Consider the following 18,829-nt stretch of genomic DNA (forward strand, 5'->3'; position numbering starts at 1 on the left):
GCCAAAGGGCTTGCAGACTTGCGGCACACAGGCTCCGTTTTCTGCTCATATGCCACACAGTTTTCCTGCTTTTTACAGGCCACTCACCATCACTCCAGGAAGGACGACTTGCGTTCTCCTCACTTCATTTTCCACAGCTCTTCATTCGGCAATACAGGAAAGTGTGGAGTCAGACTGAATGGCTCTCATGTTTGGATGGATGTATGCCTTCACGGCGTCTCATTTCATCCTCCTGACGCCACGGCCAAAACACCAGGGTGGAGTTAGGGGAGCCTAGACATTGCCCCCATTTCGCCATTACATGCTGTGTGCACAGATTGCATATTGATCAGCAAAGCTGGAGGTTTCTTCGATTCCCTGGGTTGGGTGCCACTGGGCCATCACAGCGTCTTCCTTTCTTCTGGTGTGTATTGGGGCAGGCGGGTCAGACGACGACCACCTATTAGGATTTTCTGGTACTGCACGCACAGACTCCACCGTGCTCGGCCAAACTGCAGGTCTATTGACCAACCGTCACCGTAGAGTAAAAGTTCCAAAGCACAGTCGAGCGCAGCAAGGTGCAGCTGAATGTCGGTGGACGAGGAGGACCAGAGCCATAGGCGGCAAATATGGGCTATCGCTTCTCGGCCTTTTGGCTCAGATCAACTGTAGTATCTGTTCTTATCAGTGTAATATCTGATATGTCCCCAATCTAGGGACGAAATATTAAATTGATTTTTGGGACTCGGAGATGGTCCAGGGGCTTGCTCCCTTCCGCTCCAAGCATCAACCTGGTCTTGCAGTGCTTCCAGGAATGGTGCCCTCAACCCGTTTTCGGGAGCAAAATGTGCAAAAGCAGATCATGGCGCATAAATCGCCTTTTCCTTTTCACGCTGTCAAGTTCTCTCATCCTGACCAATCTAAGGACTTTCAGGCTCCAAAGCACTGCTAGATTTTCTGCTGGCAGCAACTCGTGTACTAAAGTTGCGAGCCAATGGGCTTGCAGACTTGAAGCACACAGGCTCCGTTTTCTGCTCATATGCCACACAGTTTTCCTGCTGGTTTTTACAGGCCACTCACCATCACTCCAGGATGCCGACTTGCGTTCTCCTCACTTCATTTTCCACAGCTCTTCATTCGGCAATACAGGAAAGTGTAGCGTCAGACTGAATGGCTCTCAGGTTGGGATGGATGTATGCCTTCACGGCGTCTCTTTTCATCCTCCTGACGCCACGGCCAAAACACCAGGGTGGAGTTCGTGGAGCGTAGACGTTGCCCCCTGTTCCATTTCGCCATTACATGCTGTGTGCACAGATTGCATTTTGCTCGGCAAAGCTGGAGGTTTCTTCGATTCCCTGGGTTGGGTGCCACTGGGCCATCACAGCGTCTTCCTTTCTTCTGGTGTGTACTGGGGCAGGCGGGTCAGACGACAACCACCTATTAGGATTTTCTGGTACTGCACGCTCAGACTCCACCGTGCTTGGCCAAACTGCAGGTCTATTGACCAACCGTCACCGTAGTGTAAAAGTTCCAAAGCACAGTCGAGCGCAGCAAGGTGCAGCTGAATGTCGGTGGACGAGGAGGACCAGAGCCATAGGCGGCAAAAATGGGCTATCGCTTCTCGGCCTTTTGGTTAAGATCAAGCGTAGCGCACTTGATCGGGGGAGGCAAAGGATTTCGATCTTGATGTCGATCGTGGATTGGAAAGACTGAAGAGACGTTTAAGCTCGGCTGCTATTGGTGGATCTTCATGCTGGCCTAAACCTTGGTTTGGGCCTAACGCCGGTACAGTCAAGAGCGAACGTTGCAGCTATGACCACTGCTGCATCCCGACCACCAGGCTGGGGAGTGCGAAACACTGTCCGAGTCACAGTCAGGAAGTCGGAAGGGAAGTCGCCTGTGGATCGAAACTTCTTCGTGAAGCGTGTACTGATCGACTGCTGCGGGTTTCAAGCAACAGATATCTTGTGCTTGCAAGATTTCCCCAACAACGGTTACTTCGATGTCACCTTCAGGAATGTTGCTGATTGCATCAAGTTCTTGGATGTGTTTAAAGAAAAAGGCAACCAGAGCCCCCTGTCTATCCTGACTGCGGAGCCTCTGTTCACGCTACCATCGCAGAGAAACCGGGTTGTTACGCTGCACATGTACAACCCCCACGTCCCCTGTCTGATGTGCTTACGTTCCTCGCCAGGTATGTCGACTTGAAAAGTGACAGCATGCAACTAAAGGACACCTTCGGCATCTGGACATGCGAGCACCAGGTCAAGGTAACCCTGAGAAAGAATGCCAATGGAACCATCTTGCACCCACCCTCCAGTTTCGCTATTGGAGGAAACCGAGGCTACCTCTACTACGGGGGGCAGCCACGAGTATGTCACACCTGTGGCAAAGCGGGGCACATGGCCGCCAACTGCAACGTCACCTTCTGCAAAAACTGCAAGCAGGAGGGGCACATGACAAAGGACTGTAAGCAAGACAAGAACTGCAACCTGTGTGGGGAGGCCGGACATCTTTACAGGGACTGCCCAAAACGTGGGGCAACGTATGCGCAAATCATCAGCGGTGGAGTCAAAAAGGCAACCACACAGGAGGTACAGGCACCCTCCATCGACAAAGACACCACACCACAGATTGCCGAAACTCTACAGCAAGGCCCTCAACAGAATGTTGAGGCCCCAGCACAGCCTGACAAAACAACCCCACTCCCATCTGGCGAGGAACACGAGACAACCGAGGATGGAACAAAGAGTGAAGAGCGCTGGGAAACGGCAGGCACAAGTAAAGCAAAGAGGAAAATGAAAAATGAATCAAAGAAACCCCCGACGGGGAATGGTAAAAAGCGGCAACTCAACAGCGCCGACAACTCCTGCGATGAAGGCGAGCAATCAAAGAAAAGGCCTCAATTAAAGAGGCAAAGCACCAATATGGGAGGGGATGCACAGAACCCCCAGACCACAGACAGGTACGAAAACAAAACTCAACCAGAGCACCAACCTCTGGACGATGGGAATCGGCCTACAACCCCAACACCTGCTATACACATCCATCAGGCTCAAGACCACATTGAGGACAATGGCAGCTTCCTAAACCATGAAACGGTAAGACATTATGAGAACACCACCGGCATGATGGGGAATATTGAACAGCTGGAACAACCAACTGAAATGGACTCTGAAATCTGAGACTGGTAAACCTACTCTTTTTAAAATGGGTTTTAAAATCGCATCAATTAATGTGCGAAGTATTAAAGATACTTTACGGTGTGTAGCCACACTCGGCTACTTAGAAAATGTAAGAGCCGACCTACTGTTTCTGCAGGAGTGTGAGATTCCACACCTCAGCAACTACAGGCGCTGGTCGAGCTGGTGGTCCCACGGGCCATCAATCTGGTCAGGAGGAAACGACTGTCGTTCCTCCGGCCTGGGTATTCTGCTACGGGGAGGCAATTTCACCATCTCCGACGTTAAGGAGGTGGTGGGGGGACGCCTCCTAGTAGCAGACGTCAAATACGAAAACACACCTATCAGACTTATTAACGTGTATGCCCCAGCCGTAAAAACTGAGCGACTGGCTGTCCTTCAGCAACTACCACTGCGGTTGGCCACCTCCAAGCCGGTCATCCTGGGCGGTGACTTCAACTGCATCATCGATGCGGATGGACGATCCGGCAGAGCCAGCAGCAAACTAGACGCTACGTCCAGACTCCTGATGGAAACGGTAAAAGACGCAAAGCTGCTCGACGTCTTCAGCAACCCTGCAGACGGAGCGCAGCGTAGATACACATGGTCACGGCCAGATGGGTCCGTCCGTTCCAGAATAGATTTCTTGTTTGTGTCCCGTGCTTTCACGGTCAGGCCCACCGACGTCAAGCCGGTGTTCTTCTCTGACCACTGCCTCCTACTGGCTGACTGCCACCTGCAGGAAAACCAGGGGGTGGGCAGGGGGACATGGAAGCTAAATGTAAAGCTGTTGACCCCAGAGAACCTCCAGGAACTCAAAAGGGATTACAAAGGTTGGAGAACCGTGAAACCCCTTTTTGAGTCTCCACATCTCTGGTGGGAAGCAATCAAGGGGAACATCAAAAGGTTCTTCATCCTCAAGGGCATACAGAAGGTGAGAGAGAGACGAGGGGTCACAACCAGGCTCCAGGAAAGCATGCAAAACTTGCTCCAGCTGCAATCGATGGGGGTTGATGTCAAGGAGGATCTCCAAGAGGTGAAGAGCCAGCAAGCCTCGCTCTACACCTCGGAGGCCTCCAAGGTCACCTTCCGGTCCAGAGTCCGCTCTGTGGAGCAGGATGAAAAGTGCTCACGCCTCTTCTTCCAGAAGGTACACAGAGATACCTCTGTGATCAGCAGCCTGAAGGAAGAGGATGGCTCTGTAAAGACATCGCAGTCTGACACACTGAGGATCAGCCAATCCTTCTATGCCAGACTGTATGATCTGAAGCCAACAGACAGCACTGTTACCCAGACCTTCCTGTCGTCTATCACGGAGGTCTTGGACGACAACGAGGGGGAAAACCTGGACAAACCACTAACTCTGGAATAGCTGAAAAAGGCCGTCAAGTCCTTTGAGACGAGTAAAACACCCGGAAGCGACGGCTTACCGCCTGAGTTTTAGGACAGTACAGCACAGAACAGGCCCTTCGGCCCTCGATGTTGTGCCGAGCAATGATCACCCTACTTAAACCCACGTAACCCGTATACCCGTAACCCAACAATTAACCTTACACTACGGCCAATTTAGCATGGCCAATCCACCTAACCCGCACATCTTTGGACTGTGGGAGGAAACCGGAGCACCCGGAGGAAACCCACGCACACACGGGGAGGACGTGCAGACTCCACACAGACAGTGACCCAGCCGGGAATCGAACCTGGGACCCTGGAGCTGTGAAGCATTGATGCTAACCACCATGCTACCGTGAGTTGTACTTGGCTCTGTGGGACTGGATGGGCCCAGACATGCTGGAAGTGTACGAGAGTATGCTTCTGGATGGCAGCATGTCAGAGTCCATGAGGAAAGGCATCATCAACCTCATCTACAAGCAGAAGGGGGAAAGGGAAGAAATTCGAAATTGGCAACCCATTTCACTGTTAAATGTGGATTACAAAATCTTAGCCAAAGTCATTGCCAATCGGGTCAAGTCTGCTCTGGAGTCGGTAATCCACCCTGACCAGACCTGTGCTGTACCCGGCAGGAAGATCTCTGACAGTCTCGCGCTGCTCAGGGATACGATCGCCTACGTGCAGGACAGGAGGGTGGACACCTGCCTCATCAGCCTTGACCAGGAGAAAGCTTTTGACAGAATATCGCACACCTACATGATGGATGTGCTCTCCAAAATGGGGTTTGGGGAGGGAATTCGCAATTGGATCAAACTGCTCTATACAAACATCTTTTGCGCAGTCTCAATCAATGGGTGGGAATCAGAAAAGTTCCTGATCAAATCTGGAGTCAGGCAGGGCTGCCCTCTCTCCTCGGCCCTGTTTGTGTGCTGCATAGAACCTTTTGCCGAGTCCATCAGGAAGGATCCGGACATGAGAGGGGTGACGATCCCAGGCAGCGGAGGCATGCAAGTCAAGGCCTCCCTGTACATGGACGACGTCGCCGTCTTCTGCTCGGATCCCGCGTCTGTACGCAGGCTCTTGGACACCTGCGACCAGTTTGAACTGGCCTCAGGAGCCAAGGTAAACCGCGGCAAAAGCGAGTCCATGTTCTTTGGGAACTGGGCCGACCGATCCTTTGTCCCCTTCACGATCAGGTCAGATTACCTGAAAGTGCTGGGGATATGGTTCGGAGCGGCTGGGGCATGCACCAAAAACTGGGAGGAACGAATTACCAAAGCAAAACAGAAACTGGGCTGGTGGGAGCAACGCTCCCTCTCCATTACGGGCAAAACCCTGGTCATCAGGTGTGAGGTACTCTCGGTGTTACTGTACGTGGCGCAGGTCTGGCCCATCACTCGGACCTGCGCCGCAGCAGTCACCCGTGCCATCTTCAAATTCATTTGGAGATCCAAGATGGACCGGGTCCGAAGAGACACAATGTACAAGCCTCTAGATAAAGGAGGTAGGAACGTACCCAACGCCGCCCTCATCCTGATGGCCACCTTTGTGTGCAACTGCATCAAGCTGTGCGTAGACCCCGGGTATGCAAACACCAAGTGTTACTACATACTGAGGTTCTACCTGTCCCCGGTGTTACGAAGGATGGGCCTGGCCTCATTGCCGCGGAACGCTCCAAGTAGTTGGACCGTACCGTACCACCTATCCTTCGTGGAAATTTTTTTGAAGGAAAACACCTTTGACCACAAGGTAATGAAGCAGTGGTCAGCACGTAATGTCCTCGAAACCCTCAGAGAAAAGGAGACTGTGGAGGACGTTGGATGGTTCCCTGAGCAGACTGCCAGAGCCATCTGGCAGAATGCCTCATCACCAGAACTTTCAAACAAGCACCAAGACCTCGCTTGGCTGGTGGTGAGAAGGGCCCTCCCTGTCCGACCCTTCATGCACACCCGAAGGCTCAGCATCAATGCACGCTGCCCTCGGAGTGGTTGTGGGGGAAATGAAACAGTCACACACCTCCTTGTGGAATGTGCCTTTGCAAAGCAGGTCTGGAGTGAGATGCAGTTGTATCTGTCAAGGTTCATCCCGAGCAACTCAGTAACACAGGACTCTGTGCTCTACGGACTGTTCCCAGGGGCACACACCGAGACAGATATCAACTGCTGCTGGAATGTCATCAACTCGGTGAAAGACGCTCTTGGGTCTGCCCGAAACCTGCTGATCTTCCAGTGCAAAGATCTGTTCTCGACCGAGTGTTGCAGACTGGCACATTCCAAGGTCCACACTTGGGACGCACTCAAGCTTGGGGCAGCTGCCGCCAAGGCGCAATGGGGGAAGACCACAGTGTAAGGTCTTACCACCAAATGTACACCGAGGGGTTGGTAACAGTGTAAAACCCCTCGGTCCGGGGTTCTTTTTTCCATTACCACAATGTATGATTGAAACAAAGTAATGTAAATGTAAATATTGAAGAAAGAACTGTAGCTTATAGTAGGATACGTGTGCAACGTTATCCCAATTGAATTGAAGACAAATGAATGTAACTCAGACGGAAATGTACAGTCGAGGTATTTTGAAATGTTCTGTAAAGATTATGATAAATTTTATGAATAAAGTATATTTTTTGAAAAAAAAATCTGCTCTTATCAGTTTAATATCTGATATGTCCCCAACCTAGGGACGAAATATTAAATTGATTTTTGGGACACGGAGATGGTCCAGGGGCTTGCCCCTTCCGCTCCAAGCATCAACCTGGTCTTGCAGTGCTTCCAGGAATGGTGCGCTCACACCGTTTTGGGGAGCAAAACGTGCAAAAGCAGATCATGGCGCATAAATAGCCTTCTCCTTTTCACTCATGTCAAGTTCACTCATCCTGACCAATCAAAGGACTTTCAGGCTCCAAATGACTGCTAGATTTTCTGCTGGCAGCAACTCGCGTACTAAAGTTGTGAGCCAATGGGCTTGCAGATGTGCGGCACACAGGCTCCGTTTTCTGTTCATATGCCACACAGTTTTCCTGCTGGTTTTTACAGGCCACTCACCATCACTCCAGGATTTCGACTTGCGTTCTCCTCACTTCATTTTCCACAGCTTTTCATGCGGCACAACAGGAAAGTGCAGCGTCAGACTGAATGGCTCTCAGGTTTGATGGATGTATGCCTTCACGGCCTCTCTTTTCATCCACCTGACGCCACGGCCAAAACACCAGGGTGGAGTTCGGGGAGCCGAGACATTGCCCCCATTTCGCCATTACATGCTGTGTGCACAGATTGCATTTTGCTCGGCAATGCTGGAGGTTTCTTCGATTCCCTGGGTTGGGTGCCACTGGGCCATCACAGCGTCTTCCTTTCTTCTGGTGTGTACTGGGGTAGGCGGGTCAGACGACGACCACCGATTAGGAGTTTCTGGTACTGTACGCACAGACTCCACCGTGCTCGGCCAAACTGCAGATCTATTGACCAACCGTCACCGTAGACTAAAAGTTCCAAAGCACAGTCGAGCGCAGCAAGGTGCAGCTGAATGTCGGTGGACGAGGAGGACCAGAGCCATAGGCGGCAAATATGGGCTATCGCTTCTCGGCCTTTTGGCTGAGATCAAGTGTAGTATCTGTTCTTATCAGTTTAATATCTGATATATCACCAATCTCGGGACGAAATATTAAATTGATTTTTGGGACTCGAAGATGGTCCAGGGGCTTGCTCCTTCCGCTCCAAGCATCAACCTGGTCTTGCAGTGCTTCCAGGAATGATGCCCTCACCCCGTTTTGGGGAGCAAAACGTGCAAAAGCAGATCATGGCGCATAAATATCCTTCTCCTTTTCACCCTGTCAAGTTCTCTCATCCTGACCAATCTAAGGACTTTCAGGCTCCAAAGCACTGCTAGAGTTTCTGCTGGCAGCAACTCGCGTACTAAAGTTGCGAGCCAATGGGCTTGCAGATGTGCGGCACACAGGCTCCGTTTTCTGCTCATATGCCACACAGTTTTCCTGCTGGTTTTTACAGGCCACTCACCATCACTCGAGGATGCCGACTTGCGTTCTCCTCACTTCATTTTCCACAGCTCTTCATTCGGCACAACAGGAAAGTGTAGCGTCAGACTGAATGGCTCTCAGGTTTGGATGGATGTATGCCTTCACGGCGTCTCTTTTCATCCTCCTGACGCCACGGCCAAAACACCAGGGTGGAGTTCGTGGAGCGTAGACGTTGCCCCCTGTTCCATTTCGCCATTACATGCTGTGTGCACAGATTGCATTTTGCTCGGCAAAGCTGGAGGTTTCTTCGATTCCCTGGGTTGGGTGCCACTGGGCCATCACAGCGTCTTCCTTTCTTCTGGTGAGTACTGGGGCAGGCGATTCAGACGACGACCAACTATTGTGATTTTCTGGTACTGCACGCACAGACTCCATCGTGCTCGGCCAAACTGCAGGTCTATTGACCAACCGTCACCGTAGACTAAAAGTTCCAAAGCACAGTCGAGCGCAGCAAGGTGCAGCTGAATGTCGGTGGACGAGGAGGACCAGAGCCATAGGCGGCAAATATGGGCTATCGCTTCTCGGCCTTTTGGCTCAGATCAAGTGTAGTATCTGTTCTTATCAGTTTAATATCTGATATGTCCCCAATCTAGGGACCAAATATTAAATTGATTTTTGGGACTCGGAGATGGTCCAGGGGCTTGCTCCTTCCGCTCCAAGCATCAATCTGGTCTTGCAGTGCTTCCAGGAATGGTGCCCTCACCCCGTTTTGGGGAGCAAAACGTGCAAAAGCAGATCATGGCGCATAAATAGCCTTCTCCTTTTCACCCTGTCAAGTTCTCTCATCCTGACCAATCTAAGGATTTTCAGGCTCCAAAGCACTGCTAGATTTTCTGCTGGCAGCAACTCGCGTACTAAAGTTGCGAGCCAATGGGCTTGCAGATGTGCGGCACACAGGCTCCGTGTTCTGTTCATATGCCACACAGTTTTCCTGCTGGTTTGTACAGGCCACTCAACATCACTCCAGTATGCCGACTTGCGTTCTCCTCACTTCATTTTCCACAGCTCTTCATTCGGCACAATAGGAAAGTGCAGCGTCAGACTGAATGGCTCTCAGGTTTGGATGGATGTATGCCTTCACGGCCTCTCTTTTCATCCTCCTGACGCCACGGCCAAAACACCAGGGTGGAGTTCGGGGAGCCTAGACATTGCCCCCATTTCGCCATTACATGCTGTGTGCACAGATTGCATTTTGCTCGGCAAAGCTGGAGGTTTCTTCGATTCCCTGGGTTGGGTGCCACTGGGCCATCACAGCGTCTTCCTTTCTTCTGGTGAGTACTGGGGCAGGCGATTCAGACGACGACCAACTATTGTGATTTTCTGGTACTGCACGCACAGACTCCATCGTGCTCGGCCAAACTGCAGGTCTATTGACCAACCGTCACCGTAGACTAAAAGTTCCAAAGCGCAGTCGAGCGCAGCAAGGTGCAGCTGAATGTCGGTGGACGAGGAGGACCAGAGCCATAGGCGGCAAATATGGGCTATCGCTTCTCGGCCTTTTGGCTCAGATCAAGTGTAGTATCTGTTCTTATCAGTTTAATATCTGATATGTCCCCAATCTAGGGACCAAATATTAAATTGATTTTTGGGACTCGGAGATGGTCCAGGGGCTTGCTCCTTCCGCTCCAAGCATCAACCTGGTCTTGCAGTGCTTCCAGGAATGGTGCCCTCACCCCGTTTTGGGGAGCAAAACGTGCAAAAGCAGATCATGGCGCATAAATAGCCTCCTCCCTTTCACCCTGTCAAGTTCTCTCATCCTGACCAATCTAAGGACTTTCAGGCTCCAAAGCACTGCTAGAGTTTCTGCTGGCAGCAACTCGTGTACTAAAGTTGCGAGCCAATGGGCTTGCAGATGTGCGGCACACAGGCTCCGTTTTCTGCTCATATGCCACACAGTTTTCCTGCTGGTTTTTACAGGCCACTCACCATCACTCTAGGATGCCGACTTGCGTTCTCCTCACTTCATTTTCCACAGCTCTTCATTCGGCACAACAGGAAAGTCTAGCGTCAGACTGAATGGCTCTCAGGTTTGGATGGATGTATGCCTTCACGGCGTCTCTTTTCATCCTCCTGACGCCACGGCCAAAACACCAGGGTGGAGTTCGTGGAGCGTAGACGTTGCCCCCTGTTCCATTTCGCCATTACATGCTGTGTGCACAGATTGCATTTTGCTCGGCAAAGCTGGAGGTTTCTTCAATTGCCTGGGTTGGGTGCCACTGGGCCATCACAGCGTCTTCCTTTCTTCTGGTGAGTACTGGGGCAGGCGATTCAGACGACGACCAACTATTGTGATTTTCTGGTACTGCACGCACAGACTCCATCGTGCTCGGCCAAACTGCAGGTCTATTGACCAACCGTCACCGTAGACTAAAAGTTCCAAAGCACAGTCGTGCGCAGCAAGGTGCAGCTGAATGTCGGTGGACGAGGAGGACCAGAGCCATAGGCGGCAAATATGGGCTATCGCTTCTCGGCCTTTTGGCTCAGATCAAGTGTAGTATCTGTTCTTATCAGTTTAATATCTGATATGTCCCCAATCTAGGGACCAAATATTAAATTGATTTTTGGGACTCGGAGATGGTCCAGGGGCTTGCTCCTTCCGCTCCAAGCATCAATCTGGTCTTGCAGTGCTTCCAGGAATGGTGCCCTCACCCCGTTTTGGGGAGCAAAATGTGCAAAAGCAGATCATGGCGCATAAATAGCCTTCTCCTTTTCACCCTGTCAAGTTCTCTCATCCTGACCAATCTGAGGATTTTCAGGCTCCAAAGCACTGCTAGATTTTCTGCTGGCAGCAACTCGCGTACTAAAGTTGCGAGCCAATGGGCTTGCAGATGTGCGGCACACAGGCTCCGTGTTCTGTTCATATGCCGCACAGTTTTCCTGCTGGTTTGTACAGGCCACTCAACATCACTCCAGTATGCCGACTTGCGTTCTCCTCACTTCATTTTCCACAGCTCTTCATTCGGCACAATAGGAAAGTGCAGCGTCAGACTGAATGGCTCTCAGGTTTGGATGGATGTATGCCTTCACGGCCTCTCTTTTCATCCTCCTGACGCCACGGCCAAAACACCAGGGTGGAGTTCGGGGAGCCTAGACATTGCCCCCATTTCGCCATTACATGCTGTGTGCACAGATTGCATTTTGCTCGGCAAAGCTGGAGGTTTCTTCGATTCCCTGGGTTGGGTGCCACTGGGCCATCACAGCGTCTTCCTTTCTTCTGGTGAGTACTGGGGCAGGCGATTCAGACGACGACCAACTATTGTGATTTTCTGGTACTGCACGCACAGACTCCTTCGTGCTCGGCCAAACTGCAGGTCTATTGACCAACCGTCACCGTAGACTAAAAGTTCCAAAGCACAGTCGTGCGCAGCAAGGTGCAGCTGAATGTCGGTGGACGAGGAGGACCAGAGCCATAGGCGGCAAATATGGGTTATCGCTTCTCGGCCTTTTGGCTCAGATCAATTGTAGTATCTGTTCTTATCAGTTTAATATCTGATATATCCCCAATCTAGGGACCAAATATTAAATTGATTTTTGGGACTCGGAGATGGTCCAGGGTCTTGCTCCTTCCGCTCCAAGCATCAATCTGGTCTTGCAGTGCTTCCAGGGGTGGTGCCCTCACCCCGTTTTGGGGAGCAAAATGTGCAAAAGCAGATCATGGCGCATAAATAGCCTTCTCCTTTTCACCCTGTCAAGTTCTCTCATCCTGACCAATCTAAGGATTTTCAGGCTCCAAAGCACGGCTAGATTTTCTGCTGGCAGCAACTCGCGTACTAAAGTTGCGAGCCAATGGGCTTGCAGATGTGCGGCACACAGGCTCCGTTTTCTGCTCATATGCCACACAGTTTTCCTGCTGGTTTTTACAGGCCACTCACCATCACTCTAGGATGCCGACTTGCGTTCTCCTCACTTCATTTTCCACAGCTCTTCATTCGGCACAACAGGAAAGTCTAGCGTCAGACTGAATGGCTCTCAGGTTTGGATGGATGTATGCCTTCACGGCGTCTCTTTTCATCCTCCTGACGCCACGGCCAAAACACCAGGGTGGAGTTCGTGGAGCGTAGACGTTGCCCCCTGTTCCATTTCGCCATTACATGCTGTGTGCACAGATTGCATTTTGCTCGGCAAAGCTGGAGGTTTCATCAATTGCCTGGGTTGGGTGCCACTGGGCCATCACAGCGTCTTCCTTTCTTCTGGTGAGTACTGGGGCAGGCGATTCAGACGACGACCAACTATTGTGATTTTCTGGTACTGCACGCACAGACTCCATCGTGCTCGGCCAAACTGCAGGTCTATTGACCAACCGTCACCGTAGACTAAAAGTTCCAAAGCACAGTCGTGCGCAGCAAGGTGCAGCTGAATGTCGGTGGACGAGGAGGACCAGAGCCATAGGCGGCAAATATGGGCTATCGCTTCTCGGCCTTTTGGCTCAGATCAAGTGTAGTATCTGTTCTTATCAGTTTAATATCTGATATGTCCCCAATCTAGGGACCAAATATTAAATTGATTTTTGGGACTCGGAGATGGTCCAGGGGCTTGCTCCTTCCGCTCCAAGCATCAATCTGGTCTTGCAGTGCTTCCAGGAATGGTGCCCTCACCCCGTTTTGGGGAGCAAAATGTGCAAAAGCAGATCATGGCGCATAAATAGCCTTCTCCTTTTCACCCTGTCAAGTTCTCTCATCCTGACCAATCTGAGGATTTTCAGGCTCCAAAGCACTGCTAGATTTTCTGCTGGCAGCAACTCGCGTACTAAAGTAGCGAGCCAATGGGCTTGCAGATGTGTGGCACACAGGCTCCGTGTTCTGTTCATATGCCGCACAGTTTTCCTGCTGGTTTGTGCAGGCCACTCAACATCACTCCAGTATGCCGACTTGCGTTCTCCTCACTTCATTTTCCACAGCTCTTCATTCGGCACAATAGGAAAGTGCAGCGTCAGACTGAATGGCTCTCAGGTTTGGATGGATGTATGCCTTCACGGCCTCTCTTTTCATCCTCCTGACGCCACGGCCAAAACACCAGGGTGGAGTTCGTGGAGCGTAGACGTTGCCCCCTGTTCCATTTCGCCATTACATGCTGTGTGCACAGATTGCATTTTGCTCGGCAAAGCTGGAGGTTTCTTCAATTGCCTGGGTTGGGTGCCACTGGGCCATCACAGCGTCTTCCTTTCTTCTGGTGAGTACTGGGGCAGGCGATTCAGACGACGACCAACTATTGTGATTTTCTGGTACTGCACGCACAGACTCCATCGTGCTCGGCCAAACTGCAGGTCTATTGACCAACCGTCACCGTAGACTAAAAGTTCCAAAGCACAGTCGTGCGCAGCAAGGTGCAGCTGAATGTCGGTGGACGAGGAGGACCAGAGCCATAGGCGGCAAATATGGGCTATCGCTTCTCGGCCTTTTGGCTCAGATCAAGTGTAGTATCTGTTCTTATCAGTTTAATATCTGATATGTCCCCAATCTAGGGACCAAATATTAAATTGATTTTTGGGACTCGGAGATGGTCCAGGGGCTTGCTCCTTCCGCTCCAAGCATCAATCTGGTCTTGCAGTGCTTCCAGGAATGGTGCCCTCACCCCGTTTTGGGGAGCAACATGTGCAAAAGCAGATCATGGCGCATAAATAGCCTTCTCCTTTTCACCCTGTCAAGTTCTCTCATCCTGACCAATCTGAGGATTTTCAGGCTCCAAAGCACTGCTAGATTTTCTGCTGGCAGCAACTCGCGTACTAAAGTAGCGAGCCAATGGGCTTGCAGATGTGCGGCACACAGGCTCCGTGTTCTGTTCATATGCCGCACAGTTTTCCTGCTGGTTTGTGCAGGCCACTCAACATCACTCCAGTATGCCGACTTGCGTTCTCCTCACTTCATTTTCCACAGCTCTTCATTCGGCACAATAGGAAAGTGCAGCGTCAGACTGAATGGCTCTCAGGTTTGGATGGATGTATGCCTTCACGGCCTCTCTTTTCATCCTCCTGACGCCACGGCCAAAACACCAGGGTGGAGTTCGGGGAGCCTAGACATTGCCCCCATTTCGCCATTACATGCTGTGTGCACAGATTGCATTTTGCTCGGCAAAGCTGGAGGTTTCTTCGATTCCCTGGGTTGGGTGCCACTGGGCCATCACAGCGTCTTCCTTTCTTCTGGTGAGTACTGGGGCAGGCGATTCAGACGACGACCAACTATTGTGATTTTCTGGTACTGCACGCACAGACTCCATCGTGCTCGGCCAAACTGCAGGTCTATTGACCAACCGTCACCGTAGACTAAAAGTTCCAAAGCGCAGTCGAGCGCAGCAAGGTGCAGCTGAATGTCGGTGGACGAGGAGGACCAGAGCCATAGGCGGCAAATATGGGCTATCGCTTCTCGGCCTTTTGGCTTAGATCAAGTGTAGTATCTGTTCTTATCAGTTTAATATCTGATATGTCCCCAATCTAGGGACCAAATATTAAATTGATTTTCGGGACTCGGAGATGGTCCAGGGGCTTGCTCCTTCCGCTCCAAGCATCAACCTGGTCTTGCAGTGCTTCCAGGAATGGTGCTCTCACCCCGTTTTGGGGAGCAAAACGTGCAAAAGCAGATCATGGCGCATACATAGCCTCCTCCCTTTCACCCTGTCAAGTTCTCTCATCCTGACCAATCTAAGGACTTTCACGCTCCAAAGCACTGCTAAAGTTTCTGCTGGCAGCAACTCGTGTACTAAAGTTGCGAGCCAATGGGCTTGCAGATGTGCGGCACACAGGCTCCGTTTTCTGCTCATATGCCACACAGTTTTCCTGCTGGTTTTTACAGGCCACTCACCATCACTCTAGGATGCCGACTTGCGTTCTCCTCACTTCATTTTCCACAGCTCTTCATTCGGCACAACAGGAAAGTCTAGCGTCAGACTGAATGGCTCTCAGGTTTGGATGGATGTATGCCTTCACGGCGTCTCTTTTCATCCTCCTGACGCCACGGCCAAAACACCAGGGTGGAGTTCGTGGAGCGTAGACGTTGCCCCCTGTTCCATTTCGCCATTACATGCTGTGTGCACAGATTGCATTTTGCTCGGCAAAGCTGGAGGTTTCTTCAATTGCCTGGGTTGGGTGCCACTGGGCCATCACAGCGTCTTCCTTTCTTCTGGTGAGTACTGGGGCAGGCGATTCAGACGACGACCAACTATTGTGATTTTCTGGTACTGCACGCACAGACTCCATCGTGCTCGGCCAAACTGCAGGTCTATTGACCAACCGTCACCGTAGACTAAAAGTTCCAAAGCACAGTCGTGCGCAGCAAGGTGCAGCTGAATGTCGGTGGACGAGGAGGACCAGAGCCATAGGCGGCAAATATGGGCTATCGCTTCTCGGCCTTTTGGCTCAGATCAAGTGTAGTATCTGTTCTTATCAGTTTAATATCTGATATGTCCCCAATCTAGGGACCAAATATTAAATTGATTTTTGGGACTCGGAGATGGTCCAGGGGCTTGCTCCTTCCGCTCCAAGCATCAATCTGGTCTTGCAGTGCTTCCAGGAATGGTGCCCTCACCCCGTTTTGGGGAGCAAAATGTGCAAAAGCAGATCATGGCGCATAAATAGCCTTCTCCTTTTCACCCTGTCAAGTTCTCTCATCCTGACCAATCTGAGGATTTTCAGGCTCCAAAGCACTGCTAGATTTTCTGCTGGCAGCAACTCGCGTACTAAAGTAGCGAGCCAATGGGCTTGCAGATGTGCGGCACACAGGCTCCGTGTTCTGTTCATATGCCGCACAGTTTTCCTGCTGGTTTGTGCAGGCCACTCAACATCACTCCAGTATGCCGACTTGCGTTCTCCTCACTTCATTTTCCACAGCTCTTCATTCGGCACAATAGGAAAGTGCAGCGTCAGACTGAATGGCTCTCAGGTTTGGATGGATGTATGCCTTCACGGTCTCTCTTTTCATCCTCCTGACGCCACGGCCAAAACACCAGGGTGGAGTTCGGGGAGCCTAGACATTGCCCCCATTTCGCCATTACATGCTGTGTGCACAGATTGCATTTTGCTCGGCAAAGCTGGAGGTTTCTTCGATTCCCTGGGTTGGGTGCCACTGGGCCATCACAGCGTCTTCCTTTCTTCTGGTGAGTACTGGGGCAGGCGATTCAGACGACGACCAACTATTGTGATTTTCTGGTACTGCACGCACAGACTCCATCGTGCTCGGCGAAACTGCAGGTCTATTGACCAACCGTCACCGTAGACTAAAAGTTCCAAAGCGCAGTCGAGCGCAGCAAGGTGCAGCTGAATGTCGGTGGACGAGGAGGACCAGAGCCATAGGCGGCAAATATGGGCTATCGCTTCTCGGCCTTTTGGCTCAGATCAAGTGTAGTATCTGTTCTTATCAGTTTAATATCTGATATGTCCCCAATCTAGGGACCAAATATTAAATTGATTTTTGGGACTCGGAGATGATCCAGGGGCTTGCTCATTCCGCTCCAAGCATCAATCTGGTCTTGCAGTGCTTCCAGGAATGGTGCCCTCACCCCGTTTTGGGGAGCAAAACGTGCAAAAGCAGATCATGGCGCATAAATAGCCTTCTCCTTTTCACCCTGTCAAGTTCTCTCATCCTGACCAATCTAAGGATTTTCAGGCTCCAAAGCACTGCTAGATTTTCTGCTGGCAGCAACTCGTGTACTAAAGTTGCGGGCCAATGGGCTTGCAGATGTGCGGCACACAGGCTCCGTTTTCTGCTCATATGCCACACAGTTTTCCTGCTGGTTTGTGCAGGCCACTCAACATCACTCCAGTATGCCGACTTGCGTTCTCCTCACTTCATTTTCCACAGCTCTTCATTCGGCACAATAGGAAAGTGCAGCGTCAGACTGAATGGCTCTCAGGTTTGGATGGATGTATGCCTTCACGGCCTCTCTTTTCATCCTCCTGACGCCACGGCCAAAACACCAGGGTGGAGTTCGGGGAGCCTAGACATTGCCCCCATTTCGCCATTACATGCTGTGTGCACAGATTGCATTTTGCTCGGCAAAGCTGGAGGTTTCTTCGATTCCCTGGGTTGGGTGCCACTGGGCCATCACAGCGTCTTCCTTTCTTCTGGTGAGTACTGGGGCAGGCGATTCAGACGACGACCAACTATTGTGATTTTCTGGTACTGCACGCACAGACTCCATCGTGCTCGGCCAAACTGCAGGTCTATTGACCAACCGTCACCGTAGACTAAAAGTTCCAAAGCACAGTCGAGCGCAGCAAGGTGCAGCTGAATGTCGGTGGACGAGGAGGACCAGAGCCATAGGCGGCAAATATGGGCTATCGCTTCTCGGCCTTTTGGCTCAGATCAAGTGTAGTATCTGTTCTTATCAGTTTAATATCTGATATGTCCCCAATCTAGGGACCAAATATTAAATTGATTTTTGGGACTCGGAGATGGTCCAGGGACTTGCTCCTTCCGCTCCAAGCATCAACCTGGTCTTGCAGTGCTTCCAGGAATGGTGCCCTCACCCCGTTTTGGGGAGCAAAACGTGCAAAAGCAGATCATGGCGCATAAATAGCCTCCTCCCTTTCACCCTGTCAAGTTCTCTCATCCTGACCAATCTAAGGACTTTCAGGCTCCAAAGCACTGCTAGAGTTTCTGCTGGCAGCAACTCGTGTACTAAAGTTGCGAGCCAATGGGCTTGCAGATGTGCGGCACACAGGCTCCGTTTTCTGCTCATATGCCACACAGTTTTCCTGCTGGTTTTTACAGGCCACTCACCATCACTCTAGGATGCCGACTTGCGTTCTCCTCACTTCATTTTCCACAGCTCTTCATTCGGCACAACAGGAAAGTCTAGCGTCAGACTGAATGGCTCTCAGGTTTGGATGGATGTATGCCTTCACGGCGTCTCTTTTCCTCCTCCTGACGCCACGGCCAAAACACCAGGGTGGAGTTTGTGGAGCGTAGACGTTGCCCCCTGTTCCATTTCGCCATTACATGCTGTGTGCACAGATTGCATTTTGCTCGGCAAAGCTGGAGGTTTCTTCAATTGCCTGGGTTGGGTGCCACTGGGCCATCACAGCGTCTTCCTTTCTTCTGGTGAGTACTGGGGCAGGCGATTCAGACGACGACCAACTATTGTGATTTTCTGGTACTGCACGCACAGACTCCATCGTGCTCGGCCAAACTGCAGGTCTATTGACCAACCGTCACCGTAGACTAAAAGTTCCAAAGCACAGTCGTGCGCAGCAAGGTGCAGCTAAATGTCGGTGGACGAGGAGGACCAGAGCCATAGGCGGCAAATATGGGCTATC

The 18,829-nt window shown here is 51.3% G+C and overlaps 12 non-coding genes and 1 pseudogene across 12 annotated transcripts; all 13 read left to right on the forward strand.

Annotated features, from left to right (window-relative positions):
* Positions 1-615: 615 nt before the first annotated feature.
* On the forward strand, positions 616-807 carry LOC119957627. Its single transcript, XR_005458855.1, has one exon. It is a non-coding gene; the product is annotated as a U2 spliceosomal RNA (small nuclear RNA).
* A 6,362-nt stretch (positions 808-7,169) lies between these two features.
* Positions 7,170-7,341, forward strand: LOC119957595 (annotated as a pseudogene).
* A 779-nt stretch (positions 7,342-8,120) lies between these two features.
* LOC119957644 lies at positions 8,121-8,311 on the forward strand. The gene has a single exon (XR_005458872.1). It is a non-coding gene; the product is annotated as a U2 spliceosomal RNA (small nuclear RNA).
* A 785-nt stretch (positions 8,312-9,096) lies between these two features.
* On the forward strand, positions 9,097-9,287 carry LOC119957576. The gene has a single exon (XR_005458824.1). It is a non-coding gene; the product is annotated as a U2 spliceosomal RNA (small nuclear RNA).
* A 779-nt stretch (positions 9,288-10,066) lies between these two features.
* LOC119957626 lies at positions 10,067-10,257 on the forward strand. The gene has a single exon (XR_005458854.1). It is a non-coding gene; the product is annotated as a U2 spliceosomal RNA (small nuclear RNA).
* Positions 10,258-11,042: 785 nt separating this feature from the next.
* Positions 11,043-11,233, forward strand: LOC119957587. Its single transcript, XR_005458834.1, has one exon. It is a non-coding gene; the product is annotated as a U2 spliceosomal RNA (small nuclear RNA).
* A 779-nt stretch (positions 11,234-12,012) lies between these two features.
* Positions 12,013-12,203, forward strand: LOC119957651. The gene has a single exon (XR_005458878.1). It is a non-coding gene; the product is annotated as a U2 spliceosomal RNA (small nuclear RNA).
* A 785-nt stretch (positions 12,204-12,988) lies between these two features.
* On the forward strand, positions 12,989-13,179 carry LOC119957599. Its single transcript, XR_005458842.1, has one exon. It is a non-coding gene; the product is annotated as a U2 spliceosomal RNA (small nuclear RNA).
* A 785-nt stretch (positions 13,180-13,964) lies between these two features.
* Positions 13,965-14,155, forward strand: LOC119957610. The gene has a single exon (XR_005458843.1). It is a non-coding gene; the product is annotated as a U2 spliceosomal RNA (small nuclear RNA).
* A 779-nt stretch (positions 14,156-14,934) lies between these two features.
* Positions 14,935-15,125, forward strand: LOC119957660. Its single transcript, XR_005458887.1, has one exon. It is a non-coding gene; the product is annotated as a U2 spliceosomal RNA (small nuclear RNA).
* A 785-nt stretch (positions 15,126-15,910) lies between these two features.
* On the forward strand, positions 15,911-16,101 carry LOC119957620. Its single transcript, XR_005458848.1, has one exon. It is a non-coding gene; the product is annotated as a U2 spliceosomal RNA (small nuclear RNA).
* Positions 16,102-16,880: 779 nt separating this feature from the next.
* On the forward strand, positions 16,881-17,071 carry LOC119957622. The gene has a single exon (XR_005458850.1). It is a non-coding gene; the product is annotated as a U2 spliceosomal RNA (small nuclear RNA).
* A 779-nt stretch (positions 17,072-17,850) lies between these two features.
* On the forward strand, positions 17,851-18,041 carry LOC119957623. The gene has a single exon (XR_005458851.1). It is a non-coding gene; the product is annotated as a U2 spliceosomal RNA (small nuclear RNA).
* The last annotated feature ends 788 nt before the right edge of the window (positions 18,042-18,829 follow it).

Source organism: Scyliorhinus canicula, chromosome 26 (genome assembly GCF_902713615.1).
Source record: "Scyliorhinus canicula chromosome 26, sScyCan1.1, whole genome shotgun sequence".
NCBI classification, from domain to species: Eukaryota; Metazoa; Chordata; class Chondrichthyes; order Carcharhiniformes; family Scyliorhinidae; genus Scyliorhinus; species Scyliorhinus canicula.